Genomic DNA, 20,474 nt, shown 5'->3' with positions numbered 1-20,474 from the left:
AGAAATAGCGAAAGATATCGATTGATGCAATTAATTTTTTAGCGAAAAGTAGAAGGAAAACAAGGACCAGGAAGGCGAAGGATTTGCTAACTAAAAAATATAAGTACGTGGTTCAACACAACAATCACAAATCTATTCAGAGCAGCAGTGTGCAAGGTACAGATTGTCATGATGGTAGCCAACATCCGAAACAGATAGGCACTACAAGAAGAAGACATATCCAACTTACATTGGGCTTATAAAAGAGAAGGTTTAGATCGCCTGAGAAAACTCAATTGCTTTAAAAGGTAAGCGCGTGTAATTAGATAATTGATAAAATAAGTAATTTTAAAAATATTTCATTTCATTGCTCGTAACAAAATAGTAACTTTGACAGTTACAAATATTTCACGACGAAAATATACGAAAGAAACTTGCTCTTTTTTCTATTTTATATTAAAGAAGAAAAGTATTTTCAAATGACTTTACAATGGCTCTTAAACCATCTGTGAAAATCCTGCATTATTTATTAAATTTTCCCATCTGCCGATGCTGAATAATTAAGTTAGCAATCAAAAAAGTTGGCAACTATCAAATTATATAAAAAAATTGGCAATGGTTGAATTTGAAAAAAGAGATTTTGAAATCAGATTGGAAGAATGGAAGAATTTTTAAACTTTTTTAACTTTTTAAACTAAATTTTGGTTGTTAAATTGGCATTTTTAAAATGAACTTTTCAGCTAAAAATAACTGTCTTAAATTTAAGATAGGTTCCACAGCTTCAGCTAATAAATTCTCGGTAGGTATGGATTCAAGTGGACCTAAAACCAACCATAGAGATTTGTACTGAATGCTCTCTAGCTTTTTAGACGCCTATTTGTGAGAAGAAAAGTAATAAAGTTGATTTGAGGAATCGAATTCTAAATTATTTGACAAAATATACTGTTGCTTTCTGCACACACGACGACCTCTATATACCAATCGAAGCCATCAGAAAGCGACGTGAATGTCTATGTCCAATCTAGCACTCGCTGGTGTCTCCCTTTTGAATTGGGTATGTATATTGCCATAGAAAAATAAAAGTAAGAAACTATATGAAGCTCTATTTCAAAAGTAAAATCAATAAACAAATTATATATACATACAGAAGTCTGGAAAGCGCGGGAGTAATGTCAAATGAGGAATTCCACGTAAATCTCTACTTTCTTCGACAACTGCAGATCTATGTGGTCGAGCTATGTAACCTTGCCTTGTCCATACATGGACTCGACGGCTATCTGAAAATCGGCAAAATCATGACTCGTCTGTGAACAATACTGAATGCGATGCTGAATCCAATTTAGATGTACCCTAGCACCATCTAATCTTTGATGCCGATATCGAAGGTCAATGGTACATATCTCAACGGACGTCTAGATACCAAACCAAATGTTTTTAAACGTCTTCGAATAGTTCGAATGGAAACAAGGGTACCAGTGGCATCCTAAAGGCGCTGTGACAGTGTTCGTGCAGTAAAAAAGCCCCCTTCGGGCAGGTAGTATAACATATCGATCATCTCGAGCCGTGGTAATTCTAGGCCGACCTATTCTTTGTCGTTCAGCAAACTTTTCGGTGTTTCGAAATCTAGACACAAGTCTAGAAATAACGAAACATAAGTTTATTAAGAATTCTAGCTTTTCTAGTTGGTGTGTTTAATTATTCATAGTTCATGCTATTGTAAGTGCATCTCACGATAAATAGGAAGTACTGAACACCGATAATAGCGAACAATTCTTAACAAACTAAAGTTAATGAACTAGAGGGGTTGTTCGTACATATATTTATTAACGAATTTTCAATCTAAGTTGAATTATTTATCCTCCCCTGAATTTACTCTATTTGTTAATTATTGTTTATGGATTTGAGTTCTTTGTATTTTTTATAGTTACTAATAGCTTTCTAATTAATAATTTATACGAATACGCGTTGAAGGATATAAATGAATACGTTATAATATTACATTATTCGAAGAACAAAAAATATTCATTAACGTTTCGACTTACCGGAAGCCATCAGTTATCAAAATAAGCAATTAATATATATATATATATATATATATATATATATATATATATATATATATATATATATATATATATATATATATATATATGATATTAAAATTAACTCTAGATTTAAATACAGTTATTGATTTTATAAAATTCAATAAAATTGACAAAACAAACAGTAATTAACAGAAATAGAAGGAAATAAAAGAAATGCCAACATAATTCAATTAACATGTATTGATAAAATATACTTATACATTGAAAATTTTTATTACTACTCCGTCCCTATCCTGTCAATTGAAAACTGCGCAGTCAAAATTAATTCGCTTTACTACATGACCTATACAATGAACTTTTTGAATCATACAGAACTTTATACATTTAATTACTTACTGTTCCGTTTCAAAACTTCATATCTTTGTAATATTGATATCAAATTTTAATAAACCAATTAACTTTCAACTTATTTCAATTCTAAAATTGATCCGGATCTCTCTTGTCAACTCGCTACCTGGATATGCTCCTAAAAACGACTCTCGATCTCTTTGGATACTAAATTCTCCTAGTCTCAGCTTTTCTCGATGCAATGATAATTTATTGATACTTTAAAATACTGTCAGCATTAACTTCTGATACTATTAGCATTAACTTCTGCACTGCTACCAATCAGCATACATGGACCCGCCACTGCTACCACTTTTTCAAACACTTTCAAAATTACTTTTTAATTCACACAACTTAACAATGGTAAAACCTATAAAAGAATAAAATCTTGTTCATAGAATAACAATCTGTTTAAAAGTCTTAGAATCATATATTTTTTGTAACCTATAAAAAAGTAAGCATATTTAACTAATATACATAAGTATGCATATAGTAATTATATATTATTGCTATTTACGTTTGTTTCTAAAATAAAGGTAGTGTTATTACTTTTAAGGAACTGGAAAATGTCATGTATAGAAGTAACACGTAACCATACTGTGACTTTATGTCTAAGTGAGTATAACGAATTAAATTTTTTTATTTTATTTGAAAGTATATTAAAAAGCTTTGGCCGGAGGTAAATAAAACATTTTAATCCTATATTTTTGAAAACATACAGAAAAACATTTGTATGAGAAAAAACAAAATTAGTTTTTTAGAAATGAATTTTATCGGATATTAAAATTGAAATAAAAAATTTACATATGAAAGATAAAGTGATCCGTGTGCTAATCTTAATTATTAGTAAGACCATGAATCACTTGAATTAGGCATTCAAAATAGTTTTATTATTGATTACTATCAGGAAATTGGTATGATAATTGTCGTGTTTAGAAATTTACGCAATTAAAATGAAACAATGTTTATTTTTTCTTCCATTATTTTTCATTATCGCCACAATGCACACGTAATATTCGAGATGCGGTAATTTGAATTTTACGTTTTTGTTGCTAGTATAATTATAATATAATAAACTATGGAAAAGCAAATTAGTGAACAAATATAAGGTAAATAAACATAAACACAGTATTAGATATTTAAATATTCCTTTAGCTATTTTTAGTTATTGTATTGAAAAGTAGAAATAAATTCATCTTCATCGGAGGACTAATTTATACACCAGTTCATCTAGAAAAATGTCATTGATTTCGCGTAAAAATCTTATACAGATTTTTGAAGGCTCTAAAAGATATATGAGGGGTAGTTGATGAAAAATCCGTAAAGACGTATTGCTGATTTTGGTTTATTTTTGTTTTAAACAATCTTAAAACGTGAGAGTCATTTTTGCCTATAAAACATTTTTTATTCACTTAGAGAAAAATAGTTCAAATAAAAATTGTAGATCTTAAAAAGTTTTTCAAATTTTCAAGTTTCTAAATTAAAATACATAAATAATTCACCAAGATAGCAAAATCACTTAATTTTGCAGTAATTTAGAAATTTTAATAACTGTTTTTTTGCGTAATGACATGTAATATCACTACTTAAAATTGTGGCAGTTAATAAGCTATTAAAATGTGCTTAATTTCAAATAGATCAACCAAATAGTTTATAAGTTATTCAATTTGTTTATCCTGGAAAGCGATTATTTAAACAACTGTTCATGCACAGACAGTAACTCTAAAGGTATTCTGTAAACCGAAATAGATTCTATAAGTACACTCGCGATCATAAAATACGGGTCACCTTGAAAATCACCGATATTTCATTTTTAACGAGCTTTATCGTAAATAATAATAACACAAATACAAACTAATGCATTTTTCTGGGAATTGTTGTCTGCTTAGCGGTTTCCTTTGCAACAAAGAATTTCAATAGTGCCAATTTCGCGGAAAAGCGCCCACTTCCCAAAATGAACGGTACCTGTAACTGCCGCTTGTTTTAAATGTCTCATTTGTGCTTCGACTTTCTGTTCAAACGCAACGAACAAACATTTATTATTGCCACCATTAGTGTTTATTAGTGCCATTATTAGTGTTTATTAGTGTTTATTTTTTGCCAAAAATACTCCTGACTGTTGATGAAACGGCACAAATTGTTGCGCTTGTGAAAGACGATCAAACTCAACGGCAAGTCGCAAGAACTGTTGGCGTAAGCCTTTCTACGGTTCAACTAGTGCTTCAACGCTTTCAGGAAAAGGGTTTGTTGTCCAGATGACCTGGCTTTGGACGAAGAAGAATGACCACGGTACGAGATGACCGTTTTCTTGTGTTTCAGGCTTTACGAAACCGGACCTCAACTACGATTATGCATCGAAATCGTCTACAGGAAGTACGAAATCGCAATGTTTGCGTTGCAACAGTCAGGAGAAGATTTCGTTCTTTTGGACTATCTTCTCGGGCAATAGCTACAGGACCGACACTTTGTCAGGCGCATCGAGTTGCACGACTAGCTTTTGCTCGACAATACGCGCATTGGGAATTAACGATTGGAGCAAAGAGTTATTCTCAGATGAATCCCGTTTCTGCCTAACTGGATCCGATGGACGTGTAAGAGTTTGGAGGAGAACCGGTGAATGATTTTCACAAGCTTGCATTGCTCCAAGAATGCCATTTGGTGGAGGCTCGGTCATGGCTTGGGGAGGTGTATCTTCCGACTTCCGCACAGAATTACCCTTCATCGAAAATGGGTCCTTAACTGCACGAAGGGACATTACGGAGATTCTGGAAGAACATGTTATGCACACCATGGCAAGGCTTGGAGAAAACGTCGTTTTTATGCAGAACAACGCGCGAACGCACGTTGCCATGATCAGTATGCAATACTTGGACGACGTTGGAATTACGAGGTTACCCTGGCCAGCTAGGTCTTCGGACCTGAATCCCATCGAACATATCTGGTACGATTTGAAAAAACGCATTCAACCCCTAACATCTCCTCCTAACAACGGACAGGAGCTTAAGGATCTGTTAGTGAGAGAGTGGAATAACATACCACAACATGTTGAGAGTATGCCCCGTCGTCTGCAAGAGGTCAATAGAGCAAGTGGAGGCAATACACGATATTAGTCATTGAAATTTCACTGACATTTTACCACGTTCTGTATTTTCCATTTTTTTCGCATGCCTGTTTTATCAAAAATTTGGTTTGTTTTCTGCTTTTTCAATAAAAACAATAAAAAACCGTTCTTTTTTTCTTTCAAAACAAACATTGATGACAAATAAAAAATACGTAAGCCTAAAAAAAGGTTATTACTGCACCAGAGGCAAAAATATTCCAGAAACTTGAAATTTTCAAGGTGACCCGGATTTTATGATCGCGAGTGTATTTATTTTTAAGGGATGTTAAAAAAACTGCAACATATTATTAAATTTGTTATTAAAACACGCTTTGAAAAAGGACTGACTTTTTAGCGTATAAATAATTATAAATTTTTTATGTCACACGCTTGTAAATAGGAAAAACACACTTTCCAAATAGAACAAAACCTTCTATGACCAGTAGGAAACAAGATAGCATTTTTTTCTAAAAATCATATTTTCATTGTTTATTAACACTAAGAGCTGATTATTGAACAAATTATAAAAAAATATCTAAATTGTATGATCCATTTTATAGATGGTGTTTATTGTTGTAGTGGACTGTATTCATTGAAATTAATTAATAGTCTAAAATACTGCATTTATTTATGAATTTGCACAAAAATATGAAAACAATAACAAATAGCTCTATGCTTCTCAACGGCTGGTGATGGAATGTCATTCTGTCATCTGTCGTCTGTACCGACTAGCTGGCTGGCTGGGCGGCAGTGGCGGACCGTTCAAATACAAAATGGGTTGTCGTCGACATACTCCCGGCCTTGAAAGATCCTGAATCTTTCAATTTAATGGAAGGAGAGGACATATTTTGGAGAATGACCTCGTGATGATACCTTCTTGAGTCTTTATTTTTGCAACTCTAGCGGTATTCTGCGATCCGTCATGTATGTGAGTTATTCTGCCTAGTTTCCACTTTGCTGGTGGCAGACAGTCATCTTTGATAAGGACTAAAGTTCCTTCTACTAATTCTCCCTTGGATATTTGCCACTTAGAACGTCTCTGTAGCTCGACGACGTATTCGGAAGACCATCTCTTCCAGAAACTTTGGAAAATTTGTTGGATGCGTTGAAATCTATTGAGTCGTTGTGGAATCTCTTGGAGTAGATCTGGTTCTGGAGCTAGCGTTGGCATTCTACCGATGAGGAAATGAGCGGGACAGAGTGGTGTTAAATCATTAGGATCAGGACTAATAGGACACAAAGGTCTGGAGTTGAGTACTGCTTCTATTTGTGATAGTATTGTTGCAAACTCCTCAAATGTAAGATTTGTATTTTTAAGTGAACGTTTTAAGTGAAATTTACAAGATTTTACTCCGGATTCCCAGAGTCCCCCGAAATGTGGAGAATATGGCGGAATTAAATGCCATTCAATACCCTCATGTGTACATGAATCTTGTATGTGTGCATTGTTAATTTTTAAAAATCTTTTAAGTTCAGACATGGCACCTACGAAGTTTCTACCATTATCTGAGTACAATTTGGCTGGCTTTCCTCTACGAGCGATAAAGCGGCGCAAGGCAAGCATGAATGTTTGAGTGCTCAAATCGGTTACGAGCTCAAGATGAATCGCCTTTGTAGCAAAACATATGAATAATGAAATATAGCATTTATTTAATTTGGCACCTCTGCCCTTATTTTTATACAAAAACGGACCGGCGTAGTCAATACCAGTGATGGCAAAGGGAAATGTGTATAGTAATCAGTCACGTGGTAAATCACCCATGATTGGTTGTATAGGTTTAGGATTAAATCGTAAACAAGTAGTACATTGTTTAACAGTCAACCTAGATAGGTTTCTGCCTGATATAGGCCAATATGTCTCCCGAATAGTAGATAGAAGCAGCTGAGGGCCTGCATGATATAGACGCAGGTGTTCATGACGGAAAAATAATATCGTGAAATGATGTTTTGAATCCAAGACAATGGGATGTTTTTTGTCATATAGAAAATCCGAGTTAGCCAAGCGACCACCAACACGTATTAAACCATCCTGGTCAATAAATGGGTTTAAAGAGAAGAGCTTGCTGTTGGAACTAACGCTTTTTTGTTTTGACAGCTGATCATACTCTTCGCGAAAAGAGTGTAGTTGTATGATCTTCAATAAATAACGACGAGCGTCATTAATATTGGTTAATGTTAGAGAGCCACACTCTCTAAGAATTTTGGGTGTTAATAAATTATTTTTAAATCTAAGGATGTATGCAAATGCGCGCAGTAAACGCGAATATTGTGAAAAGGCCTTGAATGGAAACCATTGTTCTTGCTGAGAATAGGAAACAAAATTGAGAATAGTTTGAGATTTTATTTCGGGTAGAATGTCTACCTTTGGATTTAAAAGGGGCCAAAATTCTTCCCTTAAAGACAACCATGACGGACCGTCCCACCATAGTGAAGAATTTAGTATTTGAGAAGGAGATAATCCCCTTGATAAATGGTCTGCAGGATTATCTTGTGTGGGTACATACTTCCATGTAGAGGACTTTGTTAAGACCTGAATTTCGGAGACTCTGTTAGCTACGAAGGTTTGAAGATTGTTAGGAGAAGTATTGATCCAAGCAAGGGTTATTGTGGAATCTGACCATAAATAACATTTATTGAGGTCTATATTAATGGATTCAATTACCTTAGTTAAAAGACGTGAAAGTAATACAGCTGCGCAAAGCTCTAGGCGTGGAATGCTTAGAGTTTTGATAGGGGCAACCTTTGATTTAGCACATAGAATTTTAACCGAGATATTTCCCTTGTCATCAGTACTTCTTAAATAGATACAAGCACCGTAGGCTTGTTGTGATGCGTCCGAAAAACCGTGTATTTCTATATCTTTAGCATTATTGCACACTGCATGACGTGGTATACTTAATTGTTTCAGATTGGCAAGATCATTTTTCAATCTATTCCAAGTATTTAGTGATGAACCGCTTAATTTTTCATCCCAATTCAGTTTTTCAGTCCATAGCCTTTGCATTAGAATCTTCGCAAGTATGATACAAGGACCTACTAAGCCTAGTGGATCGTATATTCTTGCAATTAAAGAAAGAACATCTCTTTTGGTACAAGTTTCCTTGTAATTGTTATATTGTACATTGTATAATAGTGAATCACGTTGGGATGACCAAATAAGTCCTAAAGTTTTTGTGACTCCATCTTTAGAGAGGTTTAGAATTCCAAAGGAATCATCTTGATTATTTACCCTTTCTAAAACTCTTGGGTCATTTGAAATCCATTTTCTGAGTGGAAAACAACCTGTAAGTAAAATACGTGAGACTTCACGGCAAATGTTCGAAGCTTCAGCAATAGTATCCGCACCGGTTAACAAGTCATCTACGTAGAAATCCTGACGTAATATCTTCGCGATTTCTGGTTGCGACAATTGGCATTCGTTAGCTAACTCGAAAAGGCATCGGATAGCAAGAAAACTAGCTGATGCTTGGCCATAAGTAACCGTATTTAAAGCAAAATGTTGTAATGGATCTGAAGGACTTTCCCTCCAGACTATTTTTTGAAGACTGCGTTGGCTGGGATGAATTAACACCTGCCTGTACATTTTGGTTACGTCTGAGCTTATGATGAATTTGTGTTTTCTGAATCGGATGAGAATTGAGAATAGATCTTGTTGTATACTGGGTCCGACGCATTGAATATTGTTTAATGATAACCCGTTGCTTGTTGGTGAAGATGCGTCAAACACGACACGAAGTTTTGTTGTAAGACTGTCCTCCTTTAGGACACCATGATGTGGCATGTAGTAGTCGACAGTAGAGTTTTCAGAGATATCTGCTAACGACATGTGGTTTAGCTCCTGATATTCGCGCATGAATTGTATATATTGTTCGCGAAGAGGATTGTTTTGTGCTAATCTTTTTTCTAGATGATGAAATCTTCTTTCAGCTTGTATCCTTGAATCACCCAACACATGCGGATATTGTTTTAATGGCATCATAACTATGAATCTACCATTTGGATCACGTGTAGTAGTTTTTTGAAAATTGTCCTCGCACAATTGCTCTTCTTCAGATAGATGAGGAATATTTGGCAATTCCTCTACTTCCCAAAATTGCTGAAGAAGTTTAGTTAGTTCCAGATTTGTGCTAAGATTGCAAGATATTGTATTGTGGGGAACCGATCCCAGCGGGCCAGAAATTATCCACCCAAATATTGTTTCTGTTAAAATAGGACCTTGATCTAAAGATATGCGACCTTTACAAATCAAATGCCAAAAAATATCTGCGCCGATAAGAATGTCAACAGATCCAGCATTGCCAAAATTAGGATCTGCTAACCGAATTGTATTAGGAATGTTTATAGCGCTTACATCAATGTTTGTATGAGGAAGAATATTTGTTATTTTTGGCAATACAAAACAGTTGATTATTTTTACAAATTTATTATTAGATGTGCAAATCTCTAACTGACATTGACCTGTAATAGTTGATAGTTTGTTGCCTATGCCCAAAAGATTTAAGCTGACATCTTGTGGTTTGATTCCTAGTTTGTTACACATGTTTGTTGTGATAAATGAAGATTGAGACCCGCAATCCAATAGTGCACGAGCCCTTTGCATTTTACCATTCATATCTTTAACACTTAAGATTGCTGTTGAGAGAAAAACATAGCCTGTATCAGAACAAGAAAGCATGCTGTTACCACAAAATGTATTGTTACTTGTTACTGGATTTATTGGCTCACTTGTACTTTGTGATGGATTTGTATTAATACTGCTATTGGATATATTCGAATTTCTATTGAACGTGCCCGAATTATTTTGGCTTATAATGATGCTCCTATCATTTGTATTATTGTGTAAAAGTGAGTTGTGACGTGCTTTGCACTTGCGACATGGCCCGAGTTTGCACTGTTTATTGGAGTGACCCGATCGCAAGCAGTTTGTACACAATGATTTTGATCTAATAAAATTCCACCTTTCGTTTATTGGATAATTTAAAAATGTTTCGCAAGTGTAAATGCTATGGTCGCCTTGACAAGAGACGCATGTATAGTTTGTTTTTGTTGCTAAGAATCCCCTAGTCGTCCTGTTCTCCTTACTTTTATTTTTTGTTTCAATGTTCATTTCAATTGCCTCTAGAAAATCTGCTCTTGATTTTAAAAATCCTTTTAGATCGGATAAAGTTGGTAGTTCCGTTTGAGTAGCAATATGCTTTTCCCATTCCCTAATAGTAGTTTCGTCTAGTTTTGATGTTATAATGAATATAAGTAAGGCATCCCATTGTTCACACGGCTGATTTAATTGTTGAAGTGACTTTAAATGTTTTGAAAAATCATCTACTAATTTACGAAATTTTACAAAAGATTCTTTGTGAATAGATTCCAATGAAAATAAAGCTTTAATATGATTGTGTATTAAGAGTTTTTTATTATTGTATCGATCACATACAGAGTCCCATGCCAAATTGTACCCGTTTGCGGAAAATTCGATAGGTTTTATGACTGCGGCGGCATTTCCTTGTAATGATGCCCGAAGATAATGATACTTCTGAATATTTGTAATACTATCATTTGTATGAATGAGTGACTCAAAAGTGTCTCGAAATTCTAGCCAAAATTCGTATGTGCCGTCGAACTTTGGAATTTGTATTGTTGGCAGTTTTACACCTTGTAAACGATAAGCCCCGTCAGAAATAGAAGTGTTATTGTCTGTATGCTCGCTTGTCACCGACTTTTTATCATCAATATCTGAAATGAATTTATTTAACAGTGCTTTGGCATTAGCCGATAGTGAATAAAAATTGTTTTCAAGTTCTTCCCTTATCACAAAGTGTGGTTCGGGATCGTCTGCCAATTCTTCTATTTCTGATTGGATAATTTTAATTTCTAAAAATGTATTTTCTAGTTTATTTATTCTGTCGCTTAGTTCGATTTTTTCAACATCATGTAATTCTAATTTGCATTTAATAGACTCTAGAAATTTGGAGAAAATTGTAAATGAAGCTTTATAACCAGCGCGTTTTCTAATTAATCTTTTTAAGTGTTCGTCCGACATTGTTTATTAATCAAATAGATTCGAATTGAATTTAAATAGATATATAGATTGTAAATAGTTTTATGCAACTTACACAAACAAAAACAGTATAAATAGGTATAGGAATCAGATGGGAACTCACCGGTATTTTTGTCTGTATATTGTTCGGCAATCCCACGTGTTCTTTCACTTGACCGTTAACTGTGAATCACTTTTAGCACTGATTTTATCACAAATATCGGGTCGAATGGACCAATGTTTATTGTTGTAGTGGACTGTATTCATTGAAATTAATTAATAGTCTAAAATACTGCATTTATTTATGAATTTGCACAAAAATATGAAAACAATAACAAATAGCTCTATGCTTCTCAACGGCTGGTGATGGAATGTCATTCTGTCATCTGTCGTCTGTACCGACTAGCTGGCTGGCTGGGCGGCAGTGGCGGACCGTTCAAATACAAAATGGGTTGTCGTCGACAGATGGCATATACCGAGAAGGAGTAGAAGATGTTAGAATCTCTTAAATTTTTGCTCTTAATGTTAATAGACAATGAAAGTATGATTTTAAGAATAAAATGCTATGGTTTTATTTATAAAATGCTATCTTGGTTCGTAGTGTTCATAGAAGGTTGTTTTTTGGAAAGTGTGTTTTTTCACCAGTTTTTCATTAAACCTCTAAGTATATGTATAGGTGTGTGGCATAAACAATATCAAAGTTATTATATATGTTTGTAAGCTAAAAATCGCTCTCCGGGATAAACAAATTAAATAACTTAATAAATAAACTATTTGCTCTATCTGGTTTATATTTAACACATTTTAGTAACTTAATAATTTCCATAAGTTCAAGGGAGTTACGTTACATGTCAGTACACAAAAACCAAAGTTACTAACATTTATAAATTACCTCCTACAAAAATAAGGGTTTCTTGCAACTATCTCGGTTAATTGTTTCATGTATTTTAATTTGGATACTTTCAAAAATCACAAAAGTTTTTATGATTTACAACTTTTATTTGAACCATTTTACTCTAAAATGTATAAGAAACATTTTATAAGCAAATCATATTTTTTTCATTTTTTGTGCTTAAAAAAAACAAAGCAAATCCATCTGTGCGTCTTCATGGATTTCTGATTAGCTACCCTTCATATACCTTTTATAACCTTTAAATATCTGTATAAGATTTTTACGTGAAATTAGTGTTTTTTTTTCTGTTTTTCACATTTGACTGGTCTATCCCAGTCAAGAAAAAAAGCCGAAAAAATCTTATACACGTATTTAAAGTTTAAAAGGTATATGATAGGAAGCCGATGACAATTATGTGGAGAGGAAAATAAGGATTTTTTAGAATTATCTTGGTCAATTGTTTATCTAAAACTTTTATTTGGAACATTTTTGTACAGAATATAATAAGAAACTTTTTATAGGCAAAAACTATGTTTTTTACTTTTTAAGATTGTTTAAAAAAACAAAACAAAATCAGCTGTAGGTCTTCACGGATTTTTCATCAGCTACCCCTCATATTCCTTTTAGAACCTTCAGATTTCTGTATAAGATTTTTTCAGCTTTTTTTCTTTCTTGGCTGGGGTATTAATACATATTTAGTATTTGGTGCAATGCAATATTTTGCTAATAGTGAAAATTTAATGTGACTTCTCTTGTTATAGAGATCTGAGGTATTATGTACAGGGTGTGGCGCTACAACTACAGCATTTAACTTTAACCTATTTATAATAACTAGAAGGTTGTCGATTATTTTGTGATATTATATTGAAATAAGATATCAAGACAAAGGCTTTGGTCTAATAAAAAGTAAAGGTATTCCACAACGGAGAATCGTGTTCAAACCGTAACAATATTGGTTAAAAAAAAGAAATTATTTTTTAAACAATGGTAACAGAATCAACATTTACGAGTATTTATTGAAAAGATACGTACAAACATGGTGTATATTTTTAATGTTTACACATTCTATAATAAATAACGATTTATTTATATTTAAATGCTTGATAAATAAATTTTCTACATCAGAATCCCGAAAATTCATAAAAACTGTAGCATTATTTTGGTTGGTACTGACTGTTGTTTTCATCAGGTATACATATTTTTTTATATCTGCCAAGTTATTTATATTTTGAATACAGAACTTAAATTGTTTTTTTTTACTTTATTGTGCAGAAAGTTCCTTTTCCGTTGTGTTAATATTAATATTGTTGTAGATAATGCTGCATTGAAAGCCTGAAGTTGATGGATTTAAAAAAAAATTATATGCAGTAAGCATTTTGATGAAATATATATGAACGCAAAAGATTTACCCCCTACAAAGATTTCAATCCAAAATATTAAGAACAATACTAGGAGTACCATGGTTTATAACCAATGAAGCCATCCATTAAGACGCCGGACTAACATTCGTCAAAGATGATATCAAAAAGTGCGCGGAAAAATATAAAGAGAAACTTAAAGTGCATCCGAATGTGTTCGCAAAAAGTTTAGTGAATAAACCACATACAGTACAAAGGTTAAAACGAAAAGTTCCGTTAGAATTAATTGATTAATACTAAATGTATATTTATTATTATGACATGTATAAATAAGTGTCAAAGATAGTCAATATTGAAGACTAAGTTTAAAAAAGGGGTGCATCACTGGTTGCCTCCCTGCATGTCAATATACTTTTTTTGTCTTTCCTATTACTTATTGTCTATTATCTACCTACCTATTTAGGTTCAGATTGTATATAGCATTTTTCATATAAAAATGCTTGCACGTCACAATTTATATAAAGTGACGTCACTTATATTTAAAATTTCCAGAACGTCAACCTTAGAGTTCAAATTGTCCTAACACAGCTAATAATACGAAACCCATACGGAACTGCTCTATCTTTCATAGGCGTCAACATGGTGTAATAATCAGAAAAATGTAATCATCATTATATTGGAAATTTTAGAATTATATTGATTAAATAACCAAAAACATTAGTTATTATTAATAATATAAATTTTATGAAATAACTCTTTAAGTCTAATATTGCACAAAATAATAATTTTAATTAAATAGATTAGACAATTGTACGCAACTGATATGGGAATACTTCAAATTTTATTGACAGTTCAGCGTGTTGCAAAAGTGTATAAAGTGTTGCCGCTTTGTTAGAGTAAGAATTTTGTTTATGTTTTGATTTCTTACACAACTTGATCATAATATAATATATATATATATATATATATATATATATATATATATATATATATATATATATATTAATAAATTGTATTTATAAATACGTATTAAATTTAGATTAATAACTTTAAAAACTAATTATTGTGATTGTGCTATACCAAAACAAATAAATAGTTTGTAGAAAGCTGATAAGCTTTCATATAAGATGATTATTTTGAACAAGAAATAATGGCGGGACTTTTTACTATTAAAGCCATAAAAGAGGTAAAATAAATTTGTATTAAAATGTTTTCTTATGTATTTTAGTGTGTTGCAGTAGTCTTAAAACTAAAGTATTAACTGTTAATATAATAGTTTGACACATAGTTGATATTTTAAAAATTTCTCACTTACTAACTGTTCTGATGTTTTGGCAACGCTGTGGGGTTCTGACGTCGTAAATCTTGAATGACGTGCAAGCATTTTTATACGAAAAATGCTATAGATAGACTGTAATACAGGTGGGGTTATTTAAAGTAGTTGGGGTTAAGTATTGGTTATTTAAATAAAAATTAAACAATATTTTATTTCAATAACCAAATAAGATTCTCAAATTAATTGATCCCCTCATTTCTTGACAATAAGTCAATTTTTACTTGAATTCACGCAGCAAGTTTTCAAGAGTGTTAGGTCGAGTGGCACAAATTTCAGTACGAATTCTTTCCTTCAGTTCGTCGATAGTATTGAATCAAGTGACATATACTTTTGATTTAATAAATCCCCATAAAAAGAAAACCAACATCCAACATAGCTAGCCATTATATGAAGCCCCTTCTCCCAACCCACTGATTTATAAATATTTCGTTCAAATAATTACGAACGGATCATAATGGGGCTAGCTAATGGGGGTAGCTTTGCTAGTTCCAGAAATATTTATTTGCGATGTTCGGGTTGTTATTATTTGGAAATCGCGCGATTAAGTTTGGTATTACAGTGAGGATTTGTAGGTATCCAATATCGACAGTTTTGTTTATCTTTTGTCTTCTTTTTATTTATCTGTTTTTTCCATTATCATGCATTTTATCTTTTCCTTATTTATTATATGCCCATTTTTTTGCATCTTTTATTATTGTTCATTAACTTTTTAATTCGTTCTTACTTGTCGTTAACACTGTTAGATCGACTGCGAATGCTTTACATTAATTGTCATTTTTCAAGATTATTTCTTGTATATTTATTTCGTATTTTCTGATTATTTCTTTCAGTATCTGTAAAAAAGTCGTTGTTAGGCATATAGCCGTCTGGTAGGCACACAGACATATTTTGAATGAAAATTTTAAGAGGTGATAAATACTTATACAGAAAGCCTATGCAAGCTTATGTTCGAAGAAATAATTCAACGTATTTTAAAAGACAAAGGATATTTCATAGGAATCGTATGCAAGATCCTATAGAACGAAGGAAAAATCAACTAGTCGCCGATAAATGGGTGGAAAAGCTAAAAAGTACTACGGAAAATTTTAAAGTAGTGTAAGTATGCAGTATACAAGTTAGAAAGTTACAAAGCAATGGAAAACATGCTTATCGAAAATATCATTGCTAATATTAAGAACAAAAAGTGTCAATAAAATAACAACGCTATGGGAGAAAAATTTTACCTAAAAACAGCAGGGAACTTTATCCCATACCCAGGAACCACTGAATATTCGATTAAAGCATTTCTATATGCAATCGAATTATACGAAAAGTATTTCTCCTCGAAGTTGAAACATTGATGTATTTCATTTCCATAGATAAAATATTTGAAAACATTTAGTACATAGCACATTTCTGTATAAATATTAAATATTCTCCCACGATCCGTAGACTCATAACATAACTAACTCAGTTGTTTCTAGTCATGACCTGAGTTTGTGAGTTCAAAATTGTATAACGAAGTTGGGGTATTTCCGGGGAATAAAAGCAGTCGTGTCCGCGCATAATTTTATGTGTAAATAAAGTTGGATTTGGAATAAATACTGAATTTGAATGACATGGATTAATGTCTGCTCCTATAGTTGGTAATTACGTACGCAGGCGGCAACGAAACTATATTACTGTAATATATTAAACAGAGAAACGTTGAACGTGTTTGCTCAAAAAATGAAATTGAAAATAAATATAATATAAAAATATAAAATATAATCTCAATATAATAACGTATTATGCAATAACTATAATTCAGCACCGAATATGTCAAAATGTCAAAAAGAATAAACAGTGCTAATAACAAAAACAAGCTAACAAGTAGGATTGAATAATGATACATTTTAGCCTCGTGCGTGTATCCGATCCTATCATCGCTGGTAGAAGATCAAGATGTAAAAATAGCAAAAAATTCACTTTAAAAAACATAATTTGTCGAAATTAAATTAAATTTCTAAGGCAGTATTTCTAAGGAACTAGTAGTATTACTAAGGGTTAGAAAGGTAGACATCAATTTTAAATGACTAATTAACTAACTCGTGTATTAACTTGTACTGTGTGACTTGTACACTCAACTCGAAAAAAATTACACCTCATAAAATTTAGAAACGGTAATTATGAGAAAGTCTAACGCAAAAATCGGCGAAGCTAAATGTGGGTTCATAGTAGGACCATATGAAGTTGGTGTTCGAACGACAGAGGGAATCGTTTCATACATTTTTGCCAAGAAAGTAATATTCTTCTGGTGCCGTACGCCATGCAGCGTGTAGGCGTTAATGCTGGTTGGTTTATGCGTAGAGATTTTTCTTTTGCTCTTCTTATTATGTCGCATTAGTTTCTTATAAAGAGAAGCATGTGTCGTTTCTGACCTGTCCTCTCCGACCTTCAATTTTACCCATTAAAATGTTTTTTAAAAGATTACCTCTGTCGCCTCTTAAAACATTATTATATGGACTAAATATAATAACCTTTTCGGATGTAATCTACAGTCCGTCTCACGTTCTATATTTAGTATGGGTTAAACAGGAAAATAAAAAAATATTTTAATAGTTGCTTGATGGAACTATTATTAACTAAGTATTTCTGTCTTTATGTTCTGTGTCAATATAATACAAATAGACTGACTGCTCCCATGCAGTCGCGTTCCCTTAGTGCGAGAGAGACAACTGACTCAAAGCAGTCCCTGCATATCTTTCTAATTTGCCAGGTTTATCTACCACGTAACCTAAATTTCCAACAAGAAGACAACATGGTCAATAAACACGGCCCATTAGAAAGAGATGCAGGGACTGCTTTGCATCAGTTTTCTCTGTCGCACTTTGGAAATGCGAGTGTATTGCAGCAGTCAGTCTATCTTGTATTATATGTCTATGGTTGTGACTGTAGAAATTTTCGATTTATTAATTGGTAATGGCATCTTTAAATTATTCTGAGATTATCACAAAAATTATCGCCATACACACAGCACTCTGAAAATCGAAAGAAAGATTATGAGAATAATATTAGGTACAAATGTAACGAGGGAAGGAGAAAGAAGAATAAAGTATGGTGAGAAATACAAAGTCACTCCAACTAGGGAGGATTGGACATCAAGAAGATCAAATTTAAACATGTTAATAAAGATAACCAACTATATAGATTCTATTATGTCTTGAAAGACATGAGTATGAAGCGCCAGACAGGGAGAATTATGAAGGGTAATACAGCAAGAATTCACCTACAAAATAGTCATTTTAAACTACTTCACCTGATATTGGCGAAATTTACAAATTAGTTTAGAAATTAAACACATTGAATTTATTTCTTTGTTTTTAAAACAAAAAAAGATTCTTCTTATATTTTCTAAAACAGAAACAAACAAAACAAAAACGTTAGCATTGAAACCTAATCGATAAGCTATAAGATACATAAAACATACAGAAATTAGACCAGATATACCCAAACTCAAATGGTTACTCGAAAAACCAGAAACAAAGATAAAATAGTTGGAAGGACAATCATTTTTAAGTGATATAACAAAAGAATGATACTGAGACTGGAACTCTAGAAAATAATGTCCGACTTCCAAACAAAAGGATTCTTTTAAATCTACAATCCAAGAAAATTTGTATAAACGTTTACAAAAATCTGCAAAATGATCCTTGTTTGGGAAAGTACTTAATATTTATTTTCATATTTTACATTGAATATTTTTCTTTTACTGGACTATAATGTGATCTTATTTAATGGTCTATTCTAACTACTTATCTGCTTTAAAATATATTGTTTCTGTTATTCAGTAAAATCTCATTGTTAAACTTACTTAAACACATTTAGTCTGTTTTTAAGTTCAAAGAATTTGACTTCTTTTTTTATTTGGAAATTGTCGCCAGTACACTACGCTGTAAAATATAATATTTCAGTGACCATTAAGTTAGATTATCGCCATTCAAAAGCGCCATACAATAGCTCTGATTTATGGGAGAGAAATTGTGCCATAGACCACCTAAGAACGGCCAGAGGGTTTTCTGACCATCTTAAGACGACACTTCCTATTGAAACAGCGTACAGTAAGCATATCCAGTTTATCGGGACGTCCTGTTTTGAGCCTCGGCGCCGAGCGTCCGTCGCGATAGACAAATGCCACACTATTCCACTGGCTACATTAATTTATACACCAATATTTCAAAAGGTAAGTCTTATCTTTGTACAGATAACAGTAATGAGTTAAAGCCAGCTAGTTTCCACTAATTTATTTACAGGCAAAATATTGCATTTTTTTCTTCCATTTATATTCTAATTTCATTTAACCAGCGACCTCTAAGTTTTATAGAAAACAATCCTGAAAATAGGTGTAAAGGCATTATCATAAGAAAAGCGGCCTTTATAACAGGAATTCCGTATTCTATCATGCGCGACATTGTGAAGAGTGGTGTTAAAAAGAGAAAAACAAGATCGGATGCTGGAAAACCTAAACATCTTTATACCAGAACTGCTAAATGTTTAAGGAATTTGGTTTACGAGGAATAAGAAAAAAATGTAATACCAACAATTAATATTATATACACTAAACTTGCTGAGATAGAAAGAACGTGCCATAAAACCCCTTTACACAGACGGCTGAAAAAAGTTGGATTTATGACAAAATCGTTGATAAACGAGTGGCTATTATGGAAAGTTTTTTTTAACAATAAGAATACACCTAGTCTACAAGATTAATCAGTTTTTTCTTTAACCTAATTTTCCTAAAATTGTTGGTAAGCTAGATGTCACCTGGTCCATCCTACCTTTTTTTGACATGAAATCCCACTTCCTTTTTGTGCCTACACAGCACAGCAGTGACCCTGCTTTTCACTAACTGCTCACGTCCTTGTTGTGGCTATAACGCACAACACTAACTAAGCCTTGTACAACTTCATATATTACACAAACTCGAACGGTTTAGTCCGCTTGAGCCTTCGAATCTGGGGTTGGTTGACAAGAAGCTAAAGTACTTTGGGAGTCTCTCTTCATGCTTCTGGTGACTTTCTTAATTTCATTTGGAATAGATTCAACTTTAAGGTCTCTACGTAAATCGTCATTCCGAACATACCAAGAAGCACCTATAATATTCCTTAGTATTCGGTGGAGCGTTTCTAAATTTCTATAATTGCTTTTTTTTTATACAACCCCATAATTGTAGGCCATAGGTCCACACCGGTTTCAATATCTGTTTGTAAATCAGTACTTTGTTCTGAATGGAAAGTTGAGAGTACCTACCTATCAAGCAATACATATTTTTGTACTTTATCTTCCAACTGTTCAGTTTTCTTTTTAACATGCTCCTTTCATTTC

At 32.8% G+C, this 20,474-nt stretch overlaps 1 protein-coding gene across 1 annotated transcript in view; it reads right to left on the bottom strand.

The window, feature by feature from the left end:
• LOC140442718 (max dimerization protein 1-like) overlaps window positions 1–20,474 on the bottom strand; it is a 146,724-nt gene that overhangs the window by 67,102 nt on the left and 59,148 nt on the right. The gene's annotated exons all lie outside the window — the stretch shown is intronic.

This window comes from Diabrotica undecimpunctata, chromosome 6 (genome assembly GCF_040954645.1).
Source record: "Diabrotica undecimpunctata isolate CICGRU chromosome 6, icDiaUnde3, whole genome shotgun sequence".
In the NCBI taxonomy this organism is placed as follows: domain Eukaryota; kingdom Metazoa; phylum Arthropoda; class Insecta; order Coleoptera; family Chrysomelidae; genus Diabrotica; species Diabrotica undecimpunctata.
Note: the sequence above shows the minus strand (reverse complement) of the source record. Positions and strands in the feature narration are given on the sequence as shown.